This window comes from Dromiciops gliroides, chromosome 5 (genome assembly GCF_019393635.1).
Source record: "Dromiciops gliroides isolate mDroGli1 chromosome 5, mDroGli1.pri, whole genome shotgun sequence".
NCBI classification, from domain to species: Eukaryota; Metazoa; Chordata; class Mammalia; order Microbiotheria; family Microbiotheriidae; genus Dromiciops; species Dromiciops gliroides.
This window is the reverse complement of record NC_057865.1, coordinates 200,471,102-200,489,726: the sequence shown is the minus strand read 5'-3', so window position 1 is coordinate 200,489,726 and position 18,625 is coordinate 200,471,102. Positions and strand designations below refer to the sequence as shown.

Below are 18,625 nucleotides of genomic sequence, written 5' to 3'. Positions count from 1 at the left end.
TAAGCCCCCCATTATCCATATGAGAAAATTCATGACCAGAGAAACTAATTGAACTGCCTATGGCCATGCAGTAGGAAGATGTACCTTACTGGTACAAAACAGAACCATCCTTTGAGAATCACTGGTACGGGGCTTAGAAACAGTTAAACAACAACAAAATTTCTCGATTCTCAGTCTCTGCTTATCTTTGGTCCTGGCCTGTTCTCTAAGGATATAGACAAAGACACAGGGGAAAATCACTTAGTGTAGCCCCACAGGAATGGTCTGCTTCTTCCACTCCATCTGAGAACAACCATGAAAGGAAGGAGGCAAACGTTCAGTGTGGCTCTTCCAGAGCCTGCAGCAGGTGCCCTATATTTTTAGATCTGAGTTATCTATTTGTGCAGGGTCAGATTGTGAGGGGGGACAGGAGCCCCGATGACCAAACCCTTTCCAGACCTGGTTTCCTTGTCTGTCAGATGAGGGGGTTGGATTAGATGATCTCTAAAGTTCCTTCCAACTCTCACATTCAGCCTTTGTAAAATGCTGAGATTTTTTTTTTTTTTTTGGTCTGTGATGTTTAGCTTCCCAGCCCTAAGAGCCTGTTAATCATATGACCAACTGCTTGGCACTCTTGCTTTATGATATTATCACTGTCAACTGCAAGTTAATTTGACTGCCAGAGAACAAACATTCCATGTGTGAATTGGGGATAAGTATAGTGACAATGTTCTTGTTGCAGTCCATGGGTGCTAATTCAATCTGTATTAGTAACGAGTTTAAATAAGGTTTCTAACAACACTCTCCTGGTAACAGAGCCTTTTAGTTTACCCTCATGCCTTTATGTTTTTGAGTCTCCAGAGCTTTATAATGGCAACAATCATAATCCTAGAAACCTTATGATTGAAGCTACCTGTGGTAGAAGCAATACCCTAACATCTTCCCCGACCCCAAGCCCTGAAAGCTAGGATAGTTTTTTTCTCAAAAGATATCTAAAGTATAGTGAAGTGAGCAGAACCAGGAGAACATTGTACAGAGAGATAGCAATATTGTTTGATGAAGAACTGTGAATTACTTAACTATTAATGATCCAAAGACAATCCCAAAGGACTAATGATCAAGCATATTCCACCTCCAAAGAAAGAACTCTGATATTTGTCAGACACTGACTGAAGCATGCTATTTTTCACTTTCATTTTTTCTTTTATTTGAGTTTTCTTATAAAAAATGAATAATATGGTAATGTTTTACATAATTGCACATGTATAACCTATATCTGATTGCTTACTGCCTCAGGGTGGGGTGTGGGAGGGAAGGAGGGATAGAATTTGGAACTCAAAACTTTAAATAAAAAAGTTTATTATAAAAAAGATATAAAAACTGGAATAGAGCATCAACCCTGGAGTCAGGAGGACCTGCATTGAAATTTAGCCTCAGACCCACTAACTGTGTGACTGTGGGCAAGTCACTTAAACCTGGATTGCTTCCATACACACATACAAAGATATCAAAAACATCCTTAAGATTTGGTTGGCTCAGAGGACCAAAGGCTCTCACTGTTAACATTTTCTTCTGGTCATCTAAGTACAAAACAACCATGGGAAGTGTAACGATTGGAATGACGCCACCTACTGGAGACTTGCTGTGGAGAGCTCCACCATGAGGAAAATGCCTCAGAGGCATTGTGGCTTTTCCTTGGCGTCAGGAAATGACGTTTGCTCATGGGTGCTGTCTATCAAGTCTACCAGCCAATCAACTGGAGGAGCCTCCTATGGTCTGGGAGGAGACAGGAAGGAGGAAAGGGAGCCTGCGCAGAGAGCGCTGGCCTTTTTGGTTTCCGGACTTGATGGTGGTGGCGGCAGAGGACTTCACAGGAAATTTGAGGAAAGATAGGAATGCCAGGCTGTTAGAATTCTGTTCTCAATCTTTTTCTTTCTATTTTCCAATAAACCCTTAAAAACCTAAACTCGTTTTATCAGTGATTTTTAGTCAGTTTCCCCCAGACTGGGGAACACATTAGAATCCACATTTAGAATCTTAAATTACACAGAAGGAAGTTCCAGGAGCTTGCTGATTCTTGGTTCATAGAAAACAATGGGCAACTCAGGCAAGGGAACATCCTCTTGAACTGACATGTCCTCAATGCCTATCCTTGTTGCATATCCTTCTTCTGCTATGATTAAATAAATCTCCTTTTGTTAGGTTTCAAAGAACCTACCAGTATCTTATTTTATTACAATATTGTACCAACTCTACCAGGAGACTGACCTGAGTCAGGGCCATCTCAGAACAGTGCCTCAAAAAGATCATCTAGTGGGGGCAGAGCCAAGATGGCGGACAGAGGCCAGGAAGTTGCCTGAGCTTTCCTGTGTTTCCCTCAAACCGCCCCCCCCCCCAAAAGATCATCTAGTCGATCTGTTCTCTAGATTTCTGGCTTTTGGGAGGTCTGCACCTATACTATAGAAGGCATAGAATGTTTACTATTGGATAGGAGTTCAAATAAGATCATTGATTAGGAAATGGAAGGGAACTATTTTTACAGTAACCTTATTGTAGAGGATCTGTCATAGTTTGGATCCATGGTTACCTCATGTGGGCACTCTCTCTACTGATGAAAATCTCAGTCCTTCTACCCTTTCCCTCTCCTTTTCTATTTTCCCCCATAAGTCTTTCATAAAGGATTTACCCTACATGCTAGAGATTTGGATCTTGTAATACCCCAAGGGCATAATGCAATAATGGGCAGAATTTATAGAACTTTAAGGTTTGCAAGTCACACTTTACAAATATCTTATTTTATCTGCACAACAACTGTGGGAGGTGGGTGCTATTATTATCTCCATTTTACAGAGGAAGGAACTGAAGCAGAAAGAGATTAAATGACTTGTCCAAGATCACATAGCTAGTGTCTGAAGTTGCATTTGAACTCAGGTCCTCCTGATTCTAAGTCCAGTGCACTATCCACTATACCACCTAGCTGCTGCATATTTGAATGGTCCATTTTTTCTCCTATTCTTGCTATTTGACAGGTCTACCTGCTCTTGTTGAAATCTTGTATGCTATTTTTATGCTACTACTTTTAAGTAATTGTTGGCAACATTCTGTGTTCTACTTGTGCTTACCATCTGCCTTTCCAATATTATCATGACCATCATCAAAAAAACATTTAGTAAGCAAGTACTTCCAAGTAGGGGGAACCATTAGTAAAAATACCCAGAGTTGGGAGATGAAGAACTCTGCGTGAAGAACAATAAGAATGCCAATGTGACTCAGTATATGGAGGAGAGTTGGAAAGAAGGAAGCCAGGTTGAGAAGGGCTTTAAAATCTAAACATGGGATTTTCTATTTGATCCTACAGGTAATAGGGAGCCCCTGGAGTTTATTGAGTAAAGGGGAGTAAGGGGGAGACCAGAACTTTAAGTAGATTATTTTGGCAACTGAATGGAGAATAGACTAGAATGAGAAGAGATTTGAAACTGACCAGAAGGCTATTATAATAATCTGAGGATGAAGTGATGAGAGTTTGCACCAACATGACAACTGTGTGAGTAGAAAGAAGGGACAGGGACTCTATTAGAGATGTTGTGAAGGTAGAAATGACAAGACTTGGATTGTATCCAACAGATTGGATACATGTTGTGAGTGTAAGCTTCTTGTAATTTTGATTCTTTCAGTATTTTGGAGTTCCATGATGTGCCACTATACGGTATCACCATGAGAATAAGAGACAGGTTTTTGTGGCAGGGAGCAATTTGGGATTGTTGAAAGAACTATACAGTTTCCCATATGTCATCAATCTCATACTGTTTTCCTACTTAACGGGCTTTGTACCCAGCTTTATATCTTAACCAGGGCAATATACATTTTCATCCATTTTGTTTTTGTATAAAATATGATTATAGAAAGCATGGTGAGACACCTACCTAAACCAGGTCATCTTGAGGTCACATAAAGATAAAATTGGAAATAGGACAAAGAACAGATGAAAAAAATTGTAAGGATCTGTCAAGATTTCTATAATGAACTATTTCCCCATTAGTAGAGTAGAGCTGTAACATTTAGACTCAAACGTTATGACACCCGACGTGCTATCTATAAAATAAAATGATAGTAAAGAAAGTAAAGTTAGGAATAGCAGATGGACTAGACCAGAAGAGGTCCTTGATGTAGGGAAACAATTTTGAGGTACCAAGTGATCTCTTCTCAGGATATCTGAAAGAAGAAACGGTGCCAATGCTTAGAAAGAATTTCAGAGTTATTATGAAGAAGGTAAGCAAGGGAATAGTAATAACTAACCATCCATGTGCACACCTTTCCATCTCTAGAAATCTTTAGGAGAATAATCCACACATCCATCCAGGGTATCTTTGATAAAGGAATGAGAAGGGAACAGAGAGACTTTGCCAACCCTATTCTACACCAGCTGATATTTTTACAGTTATACAGTTGATTGAAAGGTGTAAAGGATAGAAGGTCCCATTTTGCTTATGGTTGGTTGACTATTTTTTTAAATTATTTTAATTATTTTTAAAAATTATTTTTAAATTATTTTTAAAAAAAGAGAAGCTTGGACCAGGTGGGTCCGGAAGGTCCCATCCATGTCTAACAGTGTCTCTGTCTGACAAGATATAGACCAGACATGTCAAATACATGGCCAGTAGGTATCATTGGTCTGCAAAACTCCCCAGTGTGGCTGAACCAGATTAAAATGTAATTGGGAGGGGCAGCTAGGTGGCACAGTGGATAAAGCTCTGGCTCTGGAATCAGGAGGACCTGAGTTCAAATCCAGCCTCAGACACTTGACACTTACTAGCTGTGTGACCCTGGGCAAGTCACTTAACCCCAATTGCCTCACCAAAAAAACGTAATTGGGAGATATTTAACAAAATGAATTTAAAAGGCAATAAAATACACACAAAAATTGATTTGCTAGGGCCAAATGCCCCTTTAAAGTCTCCTCCAACAAAGCAAATTCCATGAAAGATGTAATAACAAAACCTTTTCAATTGTTATTTGGTGGTTAATCTCAAGCAAGGCATAAAACTGGGACACTTGTTGGTCAAAGGGGTTTGTTACTGTCATGCAGGATGTGCAACAAAGAGTCCAAGTGGAAGAAGAATTCCCTATAGATGGTGAGGTCTTTCATATCATCCTATTTCCACATGACTACATCAAATCTTGTAATACTGCAGAACTTCCTGAATGGAATTCATAGTCACTTCAAAAATGTTTGGCCCAACAATTGACACAGGGGGGAAAATGGATAAAAAATGCCTATTATCATTGGATGCCGATGAATGGAAAATCCAAAGAGGATGGTTCATTGGGACAGAAACCATGTATGGATAATGAACTGGGCCTATCAAGAGAACAGACTAGATCACCTTTTGTAAATAGGATAGTTCTTTCAATTTCTCCCTGACACAAATATGCATATCTTAACATCAATATTTTTTCAGTGATGCCATATGGCCAGAAGTGATGGAAGGGAAGGGAATAAGCATTTATTAAGTACTTACTACATTCCAGGCATCAGGCTAAGCACTTTACAAATATTATCTTATTTAATCGTGGAATACTGTAGTTTTCCCCAAGTTAAATTTGTGAGTAACCAAGGGCAAGAGAAAGGCTCATGGTGGGCATGAATATGTTGCAATGTATTACCAACAAAAACTACACAGGACAAGTATTGTAAAGGATGATATCAGAGAGACATCTGACCAGAAAAGAAAGTGGGCTGGTCATGTTTTGAGGGCATGGGATAACTGGTGGAGAGCCACTATGTTTCACTGATATTTCCACAAAATCAAGGGTAGGGAAAGTCATCCAGCTTCTTAGGTGGACCCTGTGGAGTATTTATAAGGAGACATGGACAAGAGTCACACAGAAGAAGATGGCATAGAAAAGTTGCAATCTGCATAATTGTAGGGAGAAAATGTGATTAAAGAGCCATGGAACTGTTAAAGTATTATTTTTCCATTGTGGATGGCTGGGCAAATCCTTTTTTGATTGAACTCCTCTCTTTATAGGAACCAATCATGGATTTATTTCCAACACAACTACCTTACCTCTTCAACATTTCCCTCTGCTGCCACATCCCATAACTGGACTTCTTCCCCTCAGGGAGGTTCTAATCTACCTTGATTCTGACACCCTCAGCTGCTCTCCGGACAGAATTCCTCCTGTCCTTCATATTCTGTCCCCTAATTACCACAGCAGTAGCTCTGAGTAAGCTCTCTAAGTAAGCTCCCATAATTTAATTATCATCTCTATGCAAGTATCTATATAGCCCTAATCTTTTTCCTGAATTCCAGTCTTACAACATCAATTATTTACTGGACATTTCAAACTGGATGCCTCACTGTTATGCTATATTTTATGTGGCCCAAACAGATTGAATTATCTTTAGACAGATATGTGACTCAATGAATAAAGCACTGGGCTTGAAGTCAGTAAAACTTGAATCCAAATCCATCCTCACCATAACAAGTTACTTATCCTTTGATTGCCTCATTTCCCTCATCTGTAAAATAGTGATGATTATAGCACTATCTCCCAGAATTATCGAGAGAATAAAACAAGTTAACATTTGTAAAGTGCTTTGCAAACCTGAAATCACAAAATAAATGCTAGCTATTATTGCTATTTGCCCTCAAACTCTCTCTTTTTTCTGAACTTCGTTTCAGACAGGGGTTCTTGATTATGGACGTGAGATTAAGGGTATAACCATTCCTATGTAATGGAGGTGGAGTGTAGATCATGTATCTTTTTTTTTTTTTTTGCGGGGCAATGGGGGTTAAGTGACTTGCCCAGGGTCACACAGCCAGTAAGTGTCAAGTGTCTGAGGCCGGATTTGAACTCAGGAACTCCTGAATCCAGGGCCGGTGCTTTATCCACTGCGCCACCTAGCTGCCCCCGGAGATCATGTATCTTGAGTAGATCAAGGAAGTGGGAGGTAAAGGTGTCTAAGGAAATCTCATTATGTATGTTGCTCTCCTGGTATGAGGGAAGAAGTTGAGGTGGAGACTCTGAGGAAGGCTCTGAGCCAGGCATTGAACTTGTTCCGAAAGAGAGGGAAAATGTCCTTAGGATCACTAAATAAGATCCACCAGGATATGGATTGAATAATAAACTTGGAGAGAATGAACCTCAAAGGAGATTGTGGTGGAGGAAGGGTCTGAAGATGGCAGTGGGAAGTAAAGAACATTCTGTCTCTTTTCCCCCAAACAGTGAGTTGGGGTGGGGACCAGTATGAGAGAAATAATAAAAAGTATGGGCAGGGGGCAGCTAGGTGGCACAGTGGATAAAGCACCAGCCCTGGATTCAGGAGGACCTGAATTCAAATACAGCCTCAGACACTTGACACTTACTAGCTGTGTGACTCTGGTCAAGTCACTTAACCCTCATTGCCCTGTTTAAAAAACAAGTATGGGCAGGAAGGAAGTAGCATCCAGGGGAAGCGAGGTCCCAGTGAGTCCCAGAAAATGGAAGAGACAAAAAAAGAAGAGACAAGAACATTCCCCCACCCCTACCCCTATAAATACAGGGCACAGTCTCCAACAAATACACCATCTATGAGGAGAGTAAGCATGCAAAGGGATCATGTTTGAGGTGGCACTTAATGGAGAATGTATAGATAGGGATAACTCACAGTCCTGACCTTGTAGGATCACTGATATCTTCTGATCTCTTATTGGGCTCTACTTCATATTGGGTGTGGTATCTCCGCTGGGCACATTCCTCAGCTGGGAATCCGCTGGTCTCACGGTGATGTCAGGGCATGTAGTCTCTGTTGATTTTGTGGTGACTGTTATACAAGTAGTTTTGTGCCTTCCATGCCAGTTGGGCATGTTCTGCTGGTCCCATGGCGTTTCTGTGGAGAGATTGAGATGTCTGTTGCTGCTGCTGCTGTTATTGTTATTGTTTTGACTGATGAACAAATAGCAGATATGACGGATATGCATAATAAAGATACTAGAGACCAACATCTTACACCTTATACTAAAATAAGGTCAAAATGGGTACATGATTTAGACATAAAAGGTGGTACTTTACCATAGGTAAATTAGGAGAGGAAGGAATAGTTTACCTCTCAGATCTTTGGAAAGGAGAACAATTTAAGACCAAAGAAGAGATAGAGAATATTATGAAATACAAAATGGATGATTTTGATTACATTAAATTAAAAAGGTTTTGTACAAACAGAAACAATGCATCCACAATTAGAAGGGAGGCAGAAAGCTGGGAAACAATTTTTATAGCCAGTACTTCTGATAAAAGGCTAATTTCTTTTTCTTTTTCTTTTTTTTTTTTTGGTGAGGCAATTGGGGTTAAGTGACTTGCCCAGGGTCACACAGCTAGTAAGTGTCAAGTGTCTGAGGCTGGATTTGAACTCAGGTCCTCCTGAATCCAGGGCTGGTGCTCTATCCACTGCGCCACCCAGCTGCCCCATAAAAGTCTCATTTCTAAAATATATCGAGAACTAAATCAAATGTATAAGAATCCAAGTCATTCCCCAATTGAGATATGGTCAAAGGATATGAACAGGCAGTTTTCTGATAAAGAAATCAAAGCTATCTATTGCCATAAGAAAAATTGCTCTAAATCACTATTGATTAGAGAAATTCAAATTAAAACAACTCTGAGGTACCACCTCACACCTATCAGATTGGCTTATATGACAAAAAAGGAAAATAATAAATGTTGGAGAAGCTGTGGAAAAATTGGAACACTAATGCATTGTTGGTGGAGCTGTGAACTGATCCAACTATTCTGGAGAACAATTTGAAACTATGCCCAAAGGGCTATGGGCCTGTGCATACCCTTTGACCCAGCAATACCACTATTGGGTCTTTTCCCCAAAGAGATCATAAAAAAGGGAAAAGGACCCACATGTACAAAAGTATTTGTAGCTGCTCTTTTTGTGGTGGCAAGGAATTGGAAATTGAGGAGTTGCCCATCAATTGGGGATTGCCTGAACAAGTTGTGGTATATGAATGTAATGGAATACTATTGTGCTGTAAGAAACGATGAGCAAGTAGATTTCAGAGAAACCTGGAAGGACTTGCATGAACTGATGATGAGTGAGATGAGCAGAACCAGGAGAACATTGTACACAGTATCATCAACATTATGTGTTGATCAACTGTGATAGACTTGATTCTTCTCAGCAATACAATGGTACAAGATAGTTCCAAAGGACTCATGATGGAAAAGGCTTTCCAAATACAGAAAAAAAGAACTGTGGAATATGGATGCAGATTGAACCATACTATTTCTTTTGTTTTTGGTGCTGTTGTTTTTCTTTTTTGAGGTTTTTCTTTTTTGTTTGTTTTTTCTTCTTGCGGGGCAGCGAGGGTTAAGTGACTTGCCCAGGGTCACACAGTTAGTAAGTGAAGGTTTTTCCTTTTTGCTCTGATTCTTCTCTTATAACATGACTAATGCAGAAATATGTTTAATGTTATTGTACATATATAACCTATATCAGATTACTTGCTGTCTAGGGGAAGGGAGGGAGGGAGAAAAATTTGAAACTAGAAATCTTATAAAAACAATGTTAAAAATTATCTCTACATGTAACTGGAAAATAGTAAAATAGTTTTATAATTAAAAAAAAAGTAAAGATACTAGAGAAGACCAGAGCTCCACTTACGATTCAAATACAACCTGCATGACTGGGCGAATAACTTTCTCTGGGCCTCAGTTTCTTCATCTCATAAATGAGGGAGTGGAATCTGATGATCCCCTTCTAGGTCTAAATCTATGATCTTATGATCCTACAATGTGGACTGCATGTTCAGACTAGAACTTAAACCAGAGATCTTGGGAGTATCCAACCCTAAATCAGATAGTTATTTGTAACAGAAATCTTTGATCTGTACTTAGACCTAGGAGTTGAAAAGGAAAAATCTAATATAAAATGAGGGTGATTCTGTCTGGCTTGTGTTAGCTAGATGTGGTGACTATAACTAAAGAACCATCAATATGTCCTTACCTTTAGATTACTAGGTTTTAGTGACTATTCCCAGGCTGAGGGGGCAGTGGATAGCATGTTGGGTCTGAAGTCAGAAAGACTCATCTTCCTAAGTTTAAATCTGACCTCAGACACTAGCTATGTGATCCTGGGCAAGTCAATCAACCCTATTTGCCTCAGTTTCCTCATCTATAAAATGAGCTGAAGAAAGAAATGGCAAATCACTCCAGTATCTTTGCCCAAAAAAACTCAGCTGGGGTCAAGAAGAGTAGGACATGATTGAAACAACAACAACAGCAACAATCCTGGATGAGATGGCTTGGGTAGCTATGAAGGCATTAACCCAGAATCTGAGCAGGGAGCTCAGAAGAGACTAAGTACTCAGAAGCTACCAGAGCAAAGAGACTATGAGATTATGGGACCAGAAAAGCAACTTGCCCAACAGAAAAACCATTGAACAGCCAATGCCATGAACCCAGCAGAGCCTAGCAGAGCAGCATTTCATCAGAGTTGTCCCACTTGGTTGGGACTTGGTTCAACGAGAAGAGTGCGATAATATTAGGTAATCATGCACAGTCAGCAACATGACCCCACTCATATATTCCCCATTTGTTAGTCCCTCAGGTGTGATCCCTCACACTTTTGTGCACAACTTCACTGGTGGTGTGTGCGTGTATATGTGTGTATGTGTGTGTATATATATATATACATATATATGTGTGTATATATATATATATATATATATATATATATATGTATGTATGTGTGTGTGTATGTGCACATATGGGTGGGCCAAAAGTCATGAAGTCACAAAGGGGGTTCAATATTTAATAACTCCTTTATTTTTTGTTTTTAACTTATGATACCATAGCATCATATACAGTATATGTAGGAAATATATATATATAGAGAGAGAGAGAGAGAAAATAAAGAAAAATACTTTTCAAAAGGTATTAAAACAGCAAACCCCTTCATGACTTTTGGTCCACTCTGTGTATATATGTGCATGTGTAAAATGTACATGCATGCACACATATATGTGTGGGTTTAGGTAGAATACTAGTTATGTTTCTTCTTTAAGTACCTTTGATTTTAACTAATTGTGCCTTCTGGCTAAATAAAGGAAAAAGTTAACACATCGGTCAGACCCATAGGGTAACTTGAACCTGGGGCTTATTCCTCAGGCGTCCTCATATGTATGAAGGAGTATCCCAGGTGTTTCACTGTGAGGGTTCAAAAAAATTTTTTTCAGCATATGATTTCAGAGCTTTCTGATTTTTTTCCTAGCTAAAATCAGCTTCTATAAAAATACTTATATGAAGTGCATTAAAATATTTTGCTTGTCAGTCTTGTTGAACTGTCGGGTTACATTGTATGAATATTTGGTTTAAAAGCTTCCTTGGCTATGAAGGTGTTAGAATTTTGGTGCTCTTTCAGGGGAATTAACTCAAGTAATTAATGAACAAGCATTTCTTAAATACTTCCTTTCTGCCAGGACCTGATTTTAGCATTTGTTGGTTTCTGAGTAAATGCCCACATTGAAAATTTATCAATCAGCTCTCCAGAGCTGGTTAGAGCTGGCTCCAGCACTCACAAAACTAATATGTATCTAAGGTCAGATTTGAATTCAGGTCTTCCTGAGTCCAGCTCCAACATTATATCCACTGTGCCACCTGGCTGCTATAGTCATAAATGGTATATTCAATCCAGCAGATTAGGTAAGAGTCTATGAGCAGGGAGACCATGCTATTATAATAGACAACAGGTTCTCAGGACTACAAGGCATCTTCCCAAGTATAGGTGACTGAGATCCAATGAAAGATTATCCTGAACCACACATACTCCAATGCAGGAAATTGAGATAGGACTGTTAAGAGATGGTCTAGTGGGCCAAATTACTATGCCTATAAAGGGAAAGGGCCTTAGGACTGAAAGCCAAAGCAGCCTGGTGCCAGAATGGTAAATGGAGAGAAAAAATGACAAAGTCAAGATACTTTCTGTTATAAATGTGGACTGGATGTTCATGCATCTGAGAGGAGAATCTAGCATTGTAAGATTCAAAGCTGAATGCCACTGAACCTTCATGGGGTAAAGATAAGTAGCAAAGATAAGGCAAAGATAAGCACTATTCTATCCTAATGTTCTTGAGTATTTTTAAATTTTATTTTAAATTTATGGAATATAAAAGATGAGTGCATTCCACAACACAGTATAATAAAAAAGATGATTGCATATGAAACTGCAAATCTACTATGTATAACTTGCTATTCTTTTTAAATGTACAAAAAAGTTATTATGCAAATTTCTTTTTTCTTCCCTCCCCGTGTGTGTGTGTGTGTGTGTGTGTGTGTGTGTGTGTAAAATTATTCTATACATACTTCTATTTATCATACTACTATCTATCATACTATCTATTTATCTTTCTCTGGATGCAGATTGTGTCTTCTTTCATAGGTCCTTTGTAGTAAATTTGGGTATTTATAATAGTTAAAATAACTTATTCACTCAAAGTTGTTCTTAAAACAATATTGCCGTTACTATATACAATGTTCTCTTGGTTCTGCTAATTTTGCTCATTATTTTGTACAAGTCTTTCCATGTTTTTCTAAGATCATTGAGTTCATCATTTCTTATAGACCAGTAGTATCCCATCACAATCATATACCACAATTTGTTCAGCCCTTCCTCAATTGATAGTCATCCCTGCAGTCTCCAGTTCTTTGCCACCACAAAGAGAGCTGCTATAAACATTTTAGAACACATAGATTCTTTTCCTTTTTTCCTAATCATCTTTGGAAATAGACCCAGTAGTGGTTTTGCTGGGTCAAATGGTATAGGAAGTTTGATAACTCTTTGGGCATAATTCCAGATTGCTCTCCAAAATGGTTGAATCAGTTCACAGTTTCACCAACAATGAATCATTTACACTTGGACTTGTAAGACCACCTGTAGTAGTGACCATGAGGATTGAAAAAGAAGAGCAGTTTAGCATGTGGGATTGCAAGTAACTATATTCTAATCATTCTAAAAGATATTTACAAAAGGTATCTCTTTAATCAGTGGAAGGGTTATAACTCTGAGGACTATCCATTAATGGGCTACATTGATGTGTATTTGAAGCACTATTGAAGCACCATTTCAAGCCACAGGTATCAGAGGAAGGTTGACATAATAGTGTTCCTGTATCACAATCTGGTAGGCAGTTCCTTGTGGGTTAGCCTTGGTTGGAAACAACTACAGCCCCCATTATTAGCGGAATATCACAAAGAAGAGATCAGGGATCAAATATTTAGACACCCTGACAATCTGTGCTTTCCTGTGCAGAATATGATGGGAAGATGGGTGCTAATGGTGACAGAGAACCTTTCAGGAGTACTGGCTCCTCTACCTCAACAGTGCATTGAACAATGAAAACAAAAGTTTGACTTTGGTGACTCAAGTGATTGAGGAATGGAAGGCTCATTTGGGAAGAAACCCCCTGCAATGACTGGTGTCTTCTCATGGCATATGCAGGATGAGCGGCTCAGCTGAGAAGTAATGAATAGTTTCCAGCTCATCAATGCCGGACTTCTTCACGAGCAATCACAGAAGAAAACCCTATCAGATATGTGAATCATGTGAAAGAACTATGAGTAGAAGCCATCACCACAGAGTGTAGCAGTCCATATGCCTGCCCTGAAGGTCCATGGCCTGGAGAGATTTTAGGGAGTCCATGGACTTGGATGGAGAAAAAATATTATATCTTTCTTTCAACATGATAATTGGTTACTTTTGTATTTATGTACTTTTATCCACTTAAAAACACTATTATGATAAGAGTTACATAGGATTCACCAGACTATCAAAGGCTCTATGATACAAAAAAGATTAGGAACCCCTGTGCTATGCTGTTCTTAAATATCCCAGAGTCCAAAATGGATGGAATAAGAGGGAATCTAGGTATTCGTTAGGCAAGGATTGGTTCTGATGGCCATGGAAACAGTGATAGTATCTCTATGGAACCAATAGAGGCAGGAGACATCTTTGAGGGGTGTGACTTCTGTGAGTCAAGAAAGTCACCTTTAGCCATCAGGAGTCCAACTGTGAACAGGAACAATCCCAGGGAACCCAACTGAGTGACCTACTCACTATGAGGCACAAAACGAAAACCCCATGAGAAAGGAGTAGCTCCTTGCAAGACCTTAGAAGTAGGAGTGTCTCTGGCCACATGCTTCTTACCTGTGTACTTCTCTACTAGTGTACTCTTGTTGCATGACCAGTCTTCCCATCGACACTATTTAATTGGGGAACATTACACCCCAGGTTCATCAGAGAAATGTCTTTAGCCACTATGTGCTACTGTTCTTTTTGTGCCATCTTAGTGAATCCCTTTACTTGGAGTTAATTGTGTCTACTGGCTGACTATTAAAGGTAAGTGTACCAGTGAGGGCTCATGGAAACAGAATACCAAAAACTTATAGGTAGTTCCCTCTGGGAAACAAATCTCTGAGTGTAAGTGGTTTGTTAGGTAGAACAGAGTGGGGAGATATAAATTTATTTATATTTCTATCTTTCTATATAGATATTTCTATCATTGGTCTATCACCTGTTTATCATCTGCCTATTTATGATCTATCAATCATCTGTTTATCTTTCTATCATCTGCCTATCTACCTAGCTCTCTCATATATATATATATATATATGAGATATCAGGTCAGGTAAATATATTGAACCTTTTCCTTTTGAACATGAAGCTATAGAGAGACTGAGTTCATTCTTCAAGGTTCAGCTCAAGAATTACCTCCTTCCATAAAATCTTTTTCAACTATTCTAGGTACTCATGAGTTCTTTTTCTGAACTCTTATAGTTTCCTTCCAGCGCTAAGATTTTATAACCTATGAGTCATACAAGTTCCGTTCAAGTCCTAACCAGGAATGTTCAGCCATTTGGTGGTCACAGGGATGGAGAGGACGAGCAGGAAGAGTCCTGTGGGCCAAAGTCAGGGTGAGATGCATTCCTGGGTTAGCATTCCAGAGAATAGGGCCAGAGAATGGCATGTGAGTAGCTGTTCTGCTCATTTACCCCATGCAGTCAAAGGGCTGTCCTGCATTCTTACCCTCCCTTGGCATGAACACTCCTGACACTGGAATTTCTTCAACCTGCAACTGGATTTAGATTTCAACCAGAACAGACAAAGTAAAATGATTTCATTTCTTGCCTGCATTGGCTAACTGGAACTTCTGACTCCCTTACTTCCTTGGTTGGTCTAAGGCTGGTGGAGGTAAGTAGATGGGTCAGCACACAACTCGCTGTCCACCTCCCAACTCCCAAGTGTGGGCCCAAACCTCATTCTCCCCCATGCTGATGATTAACCTTGTAGCTAAGTAATAATTTCACCCACAAAATGCTATTATAGCCATTCTCCAAACTGCAGCTTGACATAGTGGAGAGAGTATTGGACTTAAACCAAGGACCTGAGTTCAGAATCTTGAATTCGATGCTTACTATCTCACTTTTGGCAAGTCATTCAGCCTCTCTCAGTTTCAGTCTTCTTATCTGTTAAATGAGGGTAATAATAGCACCTATCTCAAGGATTGTTGTGAGAATCAAGTGAGATAATAGATGTAAGGCTGCATTATAAACTTTAAAGTGCCATATAAATGTTAGCTAGTGTCATTAACCAATTAGCCTACTTCATTGCTATCAAAAAATTTAGAAGGGGAAGGGGGCCTCATAGAATAGTTTGCCCAACTCATTTTTCAAATAAGGAAATTGAGACCCAAATGGTTAAATGATTTGCTCATCATCGCACAACTAGTAAGAGTTAGAGACAGGATGGAGAACCTAGGTCTTCCTAACTCTGGGTCCTATTGCTAGCCTAGCTCAACCAAATTTTCCCCAAGGTACTGGCTCTAATCTCCTTGATGACACTGACTATTTACTTTTGTCTTTTGTTTTCCATCCTCTCTTCTAGTACAGTGCTGGATAAGTATTTGTTGAATTAATTTTTGGACTTTAAGTTTTCCCCTCAATAGAAGAGAAAGAGTCAGGATATTGAAAGGTAGAAAGGCAAGAAGGTAGAGAATAGTTTGGGTGACCCAGAGTAATCTAGGGTTCCTGGAATGTAGGGGATTTGTGGGGATGTACTGTGAGACAAGGCTTTAAGGTAGGCTGGTTTGGATTTAACTCAGTAGGCAATGGAAGGTTTTTGAGCAAGAATGTCACATGATCAGAACAGAGTATTAAGAAGATTAGTTTGGCAGTATTGGGTGGGAAGCATTAAAGGGAAGAAAGATTGGAGGCTAGGACACCAGTTAGGAGCAATAATTCAGGGGATGGGCCTTCATGGCCTCAAACTGGTGGTAGTATAAATATTTAAGTAGGGTAGATAGGAGACAGATTGTAGAGAAAGAACCCATAGTATTTGAATGTGATTTTTTGAAATATGATATCTAGGCTTTTTATTTTGTTTTGTTATGGTTTCCAAGTAGACCAATGGTTCTTAAGTTATCTCTCCTTGATCTGTTTTCCAGATCAGTTAAATACCTTACATTTTCTTCTATTTTCAATCTTTTGATTTTGTTTTAATATTTCTCATTGTCTCTTGGAGTCATTAACTTCCTGTTTGGTCCATTTTGATTTTTTTTAGGGAGTCTGTTACTTGAGTAAGGTTTTCTACTTCTTGTGTTAAGTAATTAATTTCTCCTTCCAAATCTCTCCTCTATAGTTTTCATTTCTTTTCTAATGTTTTCTTCTAACCTCTACTCTTATTTTAAAATCTCATTTTAAACTCTTTTTAAAACTCATATCATTTCTTCAAGCAAATCTAATTGATCTGGTCTCTAAGGTATATTTTTCTTTTAGGTTTTGCTTATGGGTATTTTGGAATTATTTTCCTTTTCTGGTTTTATGTCTTGGGCATCCCTGACATCAAAATAGCTCTTTATGTAATTTTTTGTTTGTTTATTCATTTTGGGCACTGAGGCCAAGCTCTTTGCCTAGAAGTCAAGTCTCAGATCCCCTCTGCACAGGGTATCCAGATTGGAGCAACCCTGGAGCCCTTTCCTTTGCTCCAGGAGCTAAGTCCAAGGTCCTTCCTCCAAAAGGGATCCGACTGTGCCAACAGCCTTTCTTGGGGGAGGGGGAATATTCTTTCACCTCAGAGACCAGGGTCCCTTCTCCTTCAGGGATTTAGCTGAAGCCCTTTCTCCTGGGGGAGGGAGGGGAGGTAGGAGAGGAAGGCATCTTTATTTTACCCAGAATCCCCCTTCCTCCAGAGATTGAACTAAGTTGAAGTCCCTTCTTTTTTTTTTTTTTTTTTTAGTGAGGCAATTGGGGTTAAGTGACTTGCCCAGGGTCACACAGCTGGTAAGTGTTAAGTGTCTGAGGCCAGATTTGAACTCAGGTCCTCCTGACTCCAGGGCCGGTGCTCTATCCACTGCACCACCGAGCTGCCCCGAAGTCCCTTCTTTTGATGGAGGCCCTTCCTTTGCTCTAGAGTCTGAGGTCAATCCTTCCTAGTGACCTACTTGGGGGATTTTTTTCCTTTGGGTATGCTGATGTGCTTCACTTTTTCCTGGTGGCTGAGTCTGAGATCCACTCCCACCTCTAGGGATCCAAATCAGAGCTGCCACACCAAGGAGGCGGGGCCATCTATTGGTTGGAGTTTAGTAATGTAGTTGGTGGGGCCTGGGGCTGGAGAAAGAGGAGCGGAGATGCACTATTTCCTTTTAGTCTGCCATCCTGGCTGGCCCCCAAGTATTATGATTGCCATTAACACAAAGAGGGATGTTCGGAAGAGGAACAGGTCTTGAGAGGATTTGGTTTTTCCATTTCTGATCCCTGAGTTCAGGAAATGGAGGGGATAATAGCGTCTGCAGTCGATTTTGTTGCATATCCTGAGCTCTTCTGAGGGTCACAAGACATGTCTAGAGGGAGATGGGAGAGGTCTGTTTTGGGCTTCAAAAGAAGCAGTTTCCAAAAGAGCTGTCTCCCTGAGATCATTCGGTTCTCTAGGACACTCTATCTTCATCACCAAATTGCTAGGTTGGAGAAAACAATAATGGAGAGACTGGGTCTGAATTAGAAATAGGAAAGGGGCTGGCAAACTCATGTTCCTGAGCCTGCAGAGGGACTTTAATCCTGAGTTCTTCTTCCCCCATTTTTTACCCTCTCCCCACATCCCTAGAATCCCAGTATCATAGAAGTTCAGACATGGAAAGATCCTCAGAGATCCTTTAGTAACTAGTTTAAAACCCTACTGAGCAGGAATCCTTTGACTGGGCTGGGGGTGGACCACTTTAAAATGCTTTAAATTGAAGTTAATTCATTGGAGAATGAATCTTTTGCACATATTTTCAAAATTCCTGCCCCTCCTCCCTGATGTCCCATGACTACCATACCCCTCTCTTTATCCCACTTCCCTCTTACCACCCCTCCCACTCCCCCACCCCTCAACGCTCTGCTGGTGGCCAGAGCCTCCCTGGCGACTTCCTCTCCTCAACCTTTCCCACTAAAACATACCCAGTATGAGACTCAGCATCAGTATATGAACACCGGGCCTTTGAGGTGAGGAAGAGGCCGAGGGTAAGAGATACATGTCAGGCGGGCAGAGGGGAGGAGGAAGGTGAGGGAGGGTAACCTTAAAAGGATTTGCATTTTGAGAATATATTTAGAAGGTGCTGCTGCTTGT

At 39.9% G+C, this 18,625-nt stretch overlaps 1 protein-coding gene across 2 annotated transcripts in view; it reads left to right on the top strand.

Moving 5' to 3' along the window:
- Positions 1-18,625, top strand: part of NINJ2 (ninjurin 2) — a 162,542-nt gene that overhangs the window by 39,264 nt on the left and 104,653 nt on the right. Inside the window, exon 1 of one of the 2 annotated variants that reach the window (XM_043967980.1) lies at positions 15,109-15,214. The exons of the other annotated variant lie outside the window; for it this stretch is intronic. The gene's annotated coding sequence lies outside the window, so the exon portion shown is untranslated. Of the gene's footprint in view, positions 1-15,108; positions 15,215-18,625 lie in introns of those variants that run through there. 2 annotated transcript variants of the gene reach the window in all.